Below are 10,883 nucleotides of genomic sequence, written 5' to 3'. Positions count from 1 at the left end.
CCCAGGCACTCTGGCCTACACCGGGATACATCATTATCTGAACAGTCATTGAGATAGCGGCATTCCATTTTATAGGTGAGAAACGTGAGGCTCAGACAGATGAAGGGACTTAGTTGCTCAAGGTCACTTGTCTGGTTACCAATACTTGACCTCCATCTTTGCATGTATCCTGTAAAGCATTCTAACCAAATTTTTTATATTTATTTACCTGGCTGAGCTGGGTCTTAGTTGCAGCATGTGAGATCTAGTTCCCTGACCAGGGAATGAACCTGGGCCCCTGCATTCAAAGCACAAAGTTTTAGCCACTGAACCACCAGGGAAGTCCCCTCTAACAATATTTTGAGTTGAATCTTTCCTCCAAATGTCTAGGACCCACAAAAAATTTTTAATTAGTACATTCTTAAAATACCAAAAATTTATACTTGCCTGAGTAGAACAGTTTGTTTTACAAGGCTTGTTCATATATTTCTTGCGAATTATGATAAATGCAAAGAATGTTTACCGATCATGGAATGAAAGAACCCAATATGATTTTACAAATGTGTATAAATCTTTTCCTCAAAGAAACCCTTCCCTGGACCTGGAATAATCATATGCCTCTCAACTGAAAATCCATATTGGTGTGTAAATAAGCAGCTCCAAACTTTACTCACCCAATTATTTGTCCTTTCCTGAGTATGCAATCAATTTGGTGCTTCTAAGTGTCATTTATCTGGACCACAGTCACACACACAACTGCTCATTTTTGCATCTAATTCAGGCTTGGTTCCTCTTGTGACTGCCTGTGGGCCAAAGTCCTTGAATCAATTTGTCATCACATCAGATGTGAGTGCATTTGACTGTGACCTACACAATTTTAGAAATCAAGTTTTTTCAACAAGGTATTGTTTCTTGAAACATCATTTGGCCTTGTGGGAAATTGACTGGAAACTGAAGTTACTCTCTGACTCAGAGTTCCATATCCAGGCATTACCCGAAGAAGCCAAGGCAGTCCCTGAAGCATGTCAATGAGGTGATACTCTACAAATTACACAGGGCTTGCCAGCTACTAATGAAACTCACTGTACTCAATTTGGCCCTTTAGATTAAAATATATTCACTTTCAATCAAATACATGGCAATCACCACTTTATCTGAAATAAATCTGTATACACAATGTTATTGTTGTTTTCATCACTAAATGTGTCCAGCTCTTTGTGACCCCATGGACTGCAGCATGCCAGGATCCTCTGCCTGTCACTGTCTCCTAAAGTTTGCTCAAACTTGTGTCCATTGAGTTGGTGATGCAATCCAACCATCTCATCCCCTGTCACTGCCTTCTCCTTCTGCCCTCAATCCTTCCCAGCATCAGGGTCTTTTCCAGTGAGTCCACCCTTCCCATCCTGTGGCCAAAGTATTGGAGCTTCAGCTTCAGCATTACTTCTTCCAATGAATATTCAAGGTTTATCTCCTGTAGGATTGACTAGTTTGATCTCCTCGATGTCCAGGGGATTCTCAAGTGTCTTCTCCAGCACCACAATTTGAAAGCATCAATTCTTCAGCTTAAGTAATAGCGAACTTTATTATGACATGCACTGGAAAAAATGTATACCACAGTTGAGTGTTCATTACAGTACCGCATGCAATTATGCCATGCTTGGTCATCTCAATGGTCATGAGAAACCTAAAGGAAAGGAAGGGGTGGGGAGTAAATGCAATGAATGCAGAATAGAGGGTTGGCTAGAGGAAGATAAAAAACGGGTCAGAGGTTAAATCTGGGTCATCAGGAGGAAACCTTGTACAAAGTGACCAACCACATGAGGGCCTGGGGAATCTTGGAGATGATTAAAGAGATGATTAAGTGACCAGACTCTCAAAGGCACAGGGGTGGATACAGGGAGGGTTGTGAGGAAGGATAAGGCTAATTAAGGAGGGTTGAGTGGGAAGAGGGGAACAAGCAGGTCTGTGCACAGATCCATGCCGCTGCAGAAGCTCAGGGGGACTATGGAAACTGGGGATGCACCGCCAAGCCTACCATCTGGGACACTGGTTAATATCACAATGCCCCATCCCACTCCAAAGATTGGGAATCTGTGTTTTTAACAAGCACCCCCAGGTAATTCTCATGACAGATGAGTTTGGGAAGCTCAGCCTGTGAAGAAGGGCATTAATGGAAGGCTATTAGCCTTGAATTTGAATCCTGACTCCTCCATCCACCAGCCCTGTGAACTTGGAAAAGACTCTCTTTCCTTGACTCTCTGAGCCTTGGTTTTCTCATCTGCAAAAGTAAAAATGTATTTATGCCCAGTGGCACTCCCCCACAATAGGTATTATTATCATCATGCCCAAGACACGAGTGATTAAGTACCTTGAGATTAAGTACTTTGCCCCAAATCACACTGCTGGTAAATGGCAGAGAGTGAGTGAGTGAGTGAGTAAGTCGCTCAGTCGTGTCCAACTCTTTGCAACCCTATGGGCTGTAGCCTGCCAAACTCTTCCATCCATGGGATTTTCCAGGCAAGAATACTGGAGTGGGTTGTCATTCCCTTCTGCAGGGGATCTTCCTGACCCAGAGACAGAACTCAGGACTCCCACATTGCCGTCAGACTCTTTACCCTCTGAACCACCAGGTAAATGGCAGAGCTGATATCAAACCAGAAGGCACAGGTGGTACAGTGGCTAAGACTCTGCATTCCCGGTGCAGGGGCTCAGGTTCAATTTCTGGTCAGGAAACTAGATCCCACATGCTGCGACTGAAGATCATTTGTGCAACAGCTAAGACCTGGTGCAGCCAAATAGATAAATAAAAATTCTAAAAAATAAATAAACCAGAAGCCACCTGCTCCAGGCGTCTTGCTCTTAAGCCCAACCATGTTCTGCCTCTCCTCCCAGAAAAGAGCACTGAGACCCACAGAGGGCAGACCAGGCAATTTACATTAATTCTTATTCACATCAGATGATAACTTGATGTTCCCACTTACATAAGTTACTCTGTAAATAAGCACAGTTCACGCAAATTAATTTTGAATCAAACTTTTCTTTCCCAAGATTAATATTAATAATTTATAGGAATCAAGCCATGACTCCACCTGGGAGATGGCTCAGGCATATTAATAACTCAACAAACTTCACAGCTAATAATGATACCACAGGTGGTAGAAATGAATATTCAGTAAGGTACCAAGTACTTCCCCCACACCTATTACCTACACTGTGTGTCTAGGTGTAGGTCTGAGCTAACAGAATTCACCATGTGAAACCACCTGCCCCAAGGGGGTTCACCCCTACTCTGCTTTACAAACAGAGTCTCCTCAACATATTCCTTGGCTGGAAATTTGCATTCTCCCCAAAATCAAGTCTTATGAGTTCATTTCTGAAGACACAGCGGCATATATCAAAATGAAGATCTAATCACCCGTTGTTCCGACAATGCTTTTTTATTTTACCAGGATGTGTGAAGTGATTGTTTCTCATTTGTCATCATGCACTGCACTCTGGGTTGGAGGGAAGATGCATCCTGAAAGATAGGACTTGACACCAGAGACTAATTCTGAATTTTCTGTTTAAAGAGCATATATGTATATATATATATATATGGCAGAAGACAGAGTCTATTGGGGGCTGTTTTTTAAAATTCCTACTCAAAATTCTGAGAATAAACAAAAAGAGAAGAAAGACAATGGCCAATCTGTGGATAAAAGAAATACAGGCTTATTCAAGCAAAGAAAAGTGGAGATGAGCAAAATCATATATTTTTAGAAAGCTTCTGTGTTACCATAACCGAAAGTGGGGTCCGACTGCTTGCCACTCAAAAGCCAATTAAGAGGCCAGCTTGGTGGAAAGGAAAGTCCGTTTTATTTTGGAGGCCAGCAACCATGGGGGAGTGTGGACACCTGTCCAAAAGTCAACTCTCTACCCCACCCCCACCTCTGTGCTGACAATCAGCGGGCAAGAGCTTTTATAGGCTGAAGGAGAGGGCTCCATGCAGAAACAGTACAGTCAGCTTTGACAGTCATCTTGAAATCAGTCATCAGTGATCTGACCAGTGTCATTTTGATTGTTTTATGTATAGTTAATCTTCAGTTCTCTGGTCAGTGTGTTCCCCTATCCTTGAGGTCAATTCCATAATTAGAATTATAACAGCTTATGTCATGGCTACAAACTGGTCATCATGTATATAACTTCTACCTGGTGGGGGTTTCAGTATCTATAAGACGAATCACAGGATATGGCTCAGAATATTATCTATAGCTCTTGAGAAGGAACTAAATGTTCCTGACAATGCTTAATGTTGACATTATTATTATTTGGTCTCCTTTGACTGTTATTCTTTGTTTCTGCGTTTTCTCACTTCTCTGATTAAGCTTATCCTTTGGCTGAAGTTTTTCACAGACAAAAGGCAGGCAGAGAAAATAGAAGGGCAAGGACCATAGGGTCCTGCTCCATTTCATTGCCACAAAGAAGAAAATGGTTCTAGAGGAAAATTAATTAGAGATGGCAGGTAAGATTTGAAGGATCCTTCCCTTTTTAAAAGACTAAAATTTCACAACTAGATAATCCTTTCTTTGGCTTTGAGCTATATGCCAGTGATAGCTGGCATAATAATCTGTAGCTGGCATAATCTAATCTTTGTCTTTCTTTGTGTAGAGAATCTATCCTCACCTATTTACATGAACTGTGCCCCCTAAGCTGTAGCTGACTGGATGAGGGCAGTCCACATGACCCAGAAAGAATTGATGCAAAGGCTGGGTTGAGCCAAGCTGATGCTCTTTCTCTAGACTTAGGACTAAGAAGCATGGAGCAGATCATTCTTTAGTAGAGAGTTGAGTGGTAAGTTCGACTAGAGCCAGGATTAGAGATGGTGACATGGCCAGCCAGAAATGATGGGGGAGATATGTGAGCAGGGAGGGAAAGTCAATCTGAAGAAAGAGGAGGTCAGTAGAGACAAGCAGAGAAACAGACCATGTGCCCTGATAATTCTCGTTCTGGAATTTGTGGATTCAGCTTCAGTAACCTGCTTATAATTTATTTCTGGTTCTTGAGGTTCAGTGAGAAGGACCATTGCATTCTTCTTCTACATCTCTTTTATTTGAGCATGAAAGTGAAAGTGAAAGTTGCTCAGTTGTGTCCAACCCTTTGGGACACCGTGGACTATACAGTCAATGGACTTCTCCAGGCCAGAATACTGGAGTGGGTAGCCTTTCCCTTCTCCAGGGTTAGGGTTACCCCAACCCAGGGAATAAACCCAGGTCTCCTGCATTGCAGGCAAATTCTTTACCAGCTGAGCCACCAGGGAAGCTATTTGAGCTTATCTCATGGGTTTTTGTTTTGTTTTAATTCCTTGTCACCAAAGGATCATTGTACCAGATATTGACATTGGTGGGGAACTCACACCTGGCACCAAAGCCAACTCCTATGTCCTCACAATACTTCTTATAAGAATTATCTGACCATATCAAAGCAAAAGAATGCTTTCTTTTCATTCCTCCCCAGTGACAGATGGTCTGCCTTCCAGAAGCTTTTGTATCATCTCACTTGAAATATTTAAAGGAGGCTTCCATGCTCTGGAGTTCTGGGTAGTGAGTTTTCTGTCATAAGAAATGTTCAGAACGAAATTAATTGATCATCTGGAGGAGATGTGTAGGAGACAAATGGAAATACCCAAGAGGTGTTTAAACTAGATCACCTCTACTCATAACCTTCAGTTTCTAGGGTCGCCCTGGCCTCTCTGGTCAGACAGCATGCATGCTTATGCTCAGTCATGCCCAGCTCTCCGATCCCATGGATCGTAACCAACTGCCAGGTTCCTCTGTCAATGGAATGTCCCAGGTGAAAATACTGGAGTGGGTTGCCATTTCCTGCTCCAGAGAATCTTTCTGACCCAGGGATTGAACCCCTGTCTCCTATGTCTCGGGTTCTTTACCACTGACACCACCTGGGAAGCCTCTTTTGTCAGACTGCAAGTGCCCAATCTTCCACCATTCCCCTGCAAACATCTTCCTATGTTCTCGCCTCATTTAGATGAGCTCCCGTTTGCTAATGTCCTTCTTCAAGAGTGACCCTCAGAACCAACCAAATGTGATCTGACCAGAAAAGAAAATGCCCTGCCACTTCTCTTGTCTGCCTTCCCTTCCAAGGAGAGTACACCCTAATGTTGAAACGATGCCTCTGCAATGGCTACAGCTGAACCTGGGGTCACCCCAACTGTCCCGAGTAGTAGCAACCTGGACACAAATTTTGATTAGGAGGCTGGAAAGGAGGGCATGTGCTCAATGGTGTGCAAACCCACTGCCTTTTGGAAAGACACCATCACCTTGGGGAAGCACAGCCAGCAGGTAGGAAGGGAAGCAAGACAATTCCAGAGGTAAGTTTCCCTTTTGCAGTTTCCTCTGATTGACTCTTGGGCTTGCCAGGTGGCACTGGTGGTAAAGAACCCACCTGCCAATGCTGGAGAGCTAAGAGATGCTGGTTCAATCCCTGGATCGGGGAGATCCCCTGGAGGAGGAAATGGCACTCCACTCCAGTACTCTTGCCAGGAGAATCCCATGGACAGAAGAGCCTGGCGGGCTACAGTCTATGGGGTCCGCGAAGAGTCAGACATGACTGAGCATCTGAGAACCTGATTGACCGCAGGAATTCAGCACCATGGAGACAGCCAACCCCAAACCTCCAGAACAATGTTTTCACCTGCCTTCAGCCTAGATTATACCACGGAACTTCCCCCCAAAGAGTCTTCCCTATCCACACTTCCAAGTTTACCTTCTGAGCATACCTGAAACCTAGACATCCAAAGATTCCACTGTGAAAGCATTTTATGGTTTTGAAAAAAGAATCAGAGTAAAAGGTGCCGTAATACACAAGAATGTGTCCCAGGGCAAGGCACAGTGGAATGTTGAGTGAAGAGAGCTCCTTCAAGTCAGCTGTGAGCTGCTTCACTGCAATACAATGACAGACTCCAACTTAGCAGCCCACCACCCACCCACCTACCCCCCCACACACTCACATACACATATTCATATTTCAAATTGTGTCTTAAGCATCAGGACAAACAAGGAACTTCTAGAGATTGATGATTCCCACATTAAACCCAACCTATCAACCTGGGGTGATTGACCAGATGATATTCTTAAAAATACTCTCAAGGATTCTACAGGCGCTTCTTCCCCCACTTCACTCCATGTCATGTGTGTACACAACGCCCCATCAGAGGGCGTCCCCCACTCAAGACATTCCGAAGAATGCTCTATCCATCTCTTTGTGCATTCATTCAAAATTACCCAGCATCTGCCAAGAGCTTTCCTTCCAAGAGCTTTCCCTTCAAGGGCTTACCCTGGAGGGAAGAGTCACAAGATTATGTCTCTACCAGTCGCTCAATACAACGGTGGATGCGTGCTCAGTCATGTCCAACATTTTTGCCACCCCATGGACTCTAGCCTGCCAGTCTCCTCTGTCCATGGGATTTCCCAGGCAAGAATACTTGAGTGGGTTGCCATTTTCTCTTCCGGAGGATCTTCTCAACCCAGGGATTGAACCTGGGCCTCCTGCAGGTTCGGATTCTTTACCGAGTCACCTGGGAAGTCAATACAATACCGTACTGGGTAAATAAGTTGCAAAAGCATAACACATCATAGGAGGCTAGGGGAAGGGAAGGTGAAGGATTAGCAGATTACAACTTCCTGAAAAGCAGGGGAGGTGAACTGGATGATGAAGGCTCAGTCTGAGCATGGGTCGCAGGAGAACAGAGGAGCCTGGCTGTCATTTCCACTGCCAGCCTGAAGGGCTGCAGGGAGTCATTATCCTCGCACGCCTGAAGCATGATGTCTTGAGTGTTCCCGGCAACTCAATTACGGATGCAAATTTTCCGCGGAGTTGACTTCTTGGTCTTCGAGAGCCACGCACACGCTCCTTTGGGCTGTTTGCACGGGGAAAACATTGTTGGGAAAGGAGCCTGAGGACCAACCACTGGAAAGTGCACTCAATTGCACTTTGGTTGAGATAATTGCTGCATTTTTTTGTGTATGTGTTTTTTTTTTTTTTTTAAATTGTAGGCTCTGGAGGTGACCACAAGCAAAATTTGTGACAGACATTTGACACTGAGAAACTGCCGTGTACTGGGTGAAACTTTTCACATCCTCAACCTCTCCCCTCCCCCCAGGCTGGTTTGTTGACTAACAAAGGAAAATTATCTAAAACCGCTGGAGGACGTTAGCCAAGTCTTCCCTTCTGTCGTAATGCTCTTTGTGCTGGGCATCAAGATTTCTCATGGTTACAGGCACACGGATTCCCTTCCAGGCAAGCCCGGTCAAGTTCATGGCCCGGGTGACCTTGGCAGCCCAGCAGCACCATCAGTTCAAGGGTGTTGCTTCTTGAGCTCGAAAGTGCGGATTTGCAGAGACCCCTACCTGCAATGCAGGAGACCGGGTTTGATCCCTGGGTCAGGAAGATTCCCCCGGAGAGGGGAATGGCAGCCCACTCCAGTATTCTGGCCTGGAAAATTCTACAGACAGAGGAGCCTGGCAGGCTACAGTCCATGGCATCTCAAAGAGTTAGACACGACTGATCAACTAACACTGTCTCACCCACTGTCGGCTCCAAAGACTTCATAGCCTTGCTCAGTTCCTGCACAGAACCTCCTTATCCCCTGAGGAGATGTCCTCCTTTGTTCCTTTCTGCCTGTGGCAACCTCTGTCTCCAAGAATGCTGGCGGGCACGACTGGGCAAAGGACACCAGTCCATCAAGTGGGAAAAAAAGATCCCCAGCCTCATGGAAGTAAAACACAGGGCTGTCAGAGACGTTCTCCCTGCCCGCAGCCATCAGGACCCTGTGGTGACTGCCGGCATCACGAGGATGTAATCAGAACTGAGTGAAGAGCTTAGAGAGACACTTACGTGGCAAATCTCCAGCCTCAGCCAGAGTGGCAGGTCCAGATCAGCTGGTGGGAACTCATCAGCTTCCTCCATGGTCATTCCCCAAGGGTACCTCCAACAAGATCCCAGGACTCCTCCAGCTGACTTCCCATGCTGGCTTCCCTCCCAGAGGAGCATCCTTGCCTATTGGCCTTAACAATCCTATTTCTCATTGTCAAGATGGCATGACAGCAATAGTATTAGATTGGGAGGTCATACTGACTTTGTGTCTGCTATCTTTTGGACTGGCAGACCTCAGGAAGCTCTCTCTTACATCACCTGAGAAATTATACTAATATTCATCACCTAGGGTTCCAGGGAAGACTCAATAAGACCGTGGAGGTGAAAATGACTACCTATCCCATGGTTTGTCACAAATGAAAGTAAATGGCCCCACAAACTACCTTAACGAATCAATCAAGAAGCACTTCCGGGGAGCCTGCATGTATGCTCAAGGCTTCCCCTGTGGCTCAGCAGTAAAGAATTTGTCTGCAGTACAGGAGGCTCAGGAGATGCAGGTTCGATCCCTGGGTCAGAAAGTTCCCTGGAGTAGGAAATGGCAACCCATGGCAGTTTTCTTGCCTGGAAAATCCCATGGACAGAGGAGCCTGGTGGGTTACAGTCCATGGGGTGGCAAAGAGTCAGACATGACTGAAGGGACTGAGCATGCATGCGATGAAGATGACAAAAATGGACCAAGTATTTTTTCCCCCCAAGGAACTTATAGCCTAGTTGAGGAAGTGATGTAAGCATGGGCCATAACGAATTTAAAAGCAGTGAACAGGCATACAAAATAAATGTACTCTGTATATGCCATGGAAATCTCAAAGAAGGAGCAATAAGAGCAAGACAGGAAAGTCAAGGAAGGAGAGGTTTTAGCTGAACCTCTCAGGCTGAGGAGGACTTTGACAAGCCCAAAAGACATCCATCCCCCAGGAAGGAAGGCTTTCAAGGAAATGTTAGTGTGAATTTCCACCATCAAAGTTGATCTTTCAAGGGCTCAATTGCCCTTGAATAATTATGAAAACTCAAGCCCAAATCTAGTGTATAAAAGAAAGAAGGGCATCTACTTACTGCCTCCTCCATGAGACTGTCTTAGATTGAAAACAGGAACTATGGTTTGCAGCTCAGACAGTAAAAAATGTGCCTGCAATTCAGGAGACCCAGGTTCAATCCCTGGGTCGGGAAGATCCCCTGGAGAAGGGAATGACAACCCACACCAGAATTTTTGCCCGGAGAATTTCACGGACAGAGGAGCCTGGTGGGCTACAGTCCATGGGGTCTCAAAGAGTTGGACATTACTGAGCAAGTAACACATGGTTTTCCAATCTCAGAAAGAGAACCAAAGGCAAGAAAAAGACAAGAGAAACTAAAGCATGCAGAGGGATGACCATCTGTGTTTGCTGGTTTAGTCTTCCTTCCAATGTGTAATTACCCTGCCAAGGGCTGAGTTGGCCATTTGGAGAGACGATGAGGCAGGTCAAGCAAATAACCCACAAATGAGGAAAACAACCTACAGACCATGGACTGTATGGACTGGGCTTTTCTCTTAAAGATTTGCGTTTGCCAACTAAAAAAAGACACTGCCTCAAAGCATTTTAATTTGGTAGGAAACATCAAATTCACAGCTCTTCAGCAAAGTCTAAAGTGCTACCAACCACCTTACCCCTAGAATAAAACATAGGATGGTATTATTTTCATTTTGTGTGAAACATTCAAAGTTCAGGGCTGGAAAATGGTGTGTGGGCTGATGTCTGATAGTGCAGCCGGTTATTATGTAGTGACTCACGAGAAATTTCCAGAGCTACCACACCTTAAAGTTAAACTCACTCAAGCCAGACAGTAAACTATTAGTAGAGATATTTTTGCAACCATAATTTCTAGTCTTTTAACTAATTTTTTTTAACTTGCAGCATGGCCAGTTTTGTAAAAGTTATAGAGCTTTTTTTTCCCCCTGGCATCAGGGTTTTGGAATATTTATCCTTTTTAAAAACAAT

General features: G+C 44.8%; 1 non-coding gene across 1 annotated transcript; it reads right to left on the bottom strand.

The window, feature by feature from the left end:
* Positions 1-248: 248 nt before the first annotated feature.
* TRNAQ-UUG (transfer RNA glutamine (anticodon UUG)) lies at positions 249-320 on the bottom strand. Its single transcript has one exon. It is a non-coding gene; the product is annotated as a tRNA-Gln (tRNA).
* Positions 321-10,883: the final 10,563 nt, after the last annotated feature.

The sequence above is a fragment of the Dama dama genome, chromosome 30, assembly GCF_033118175.1.
Source record: "Dama dama isolate Ldn47 chromosome 30, ASM3311817v1, whole genome shotgun sequence".
NCBI classification, from domain to species: domain Eukaryota; kingdom Metazoa; phylum Chordata; class Mammalia; order Artiodactyla; family Cervidae; genus Dama; species Dama dama.
The sequence above is the reverse complement of the archived record's forward strand: the minus strand, read 5'-3'. Positions and strand labels throughout refer to the sequence as shown.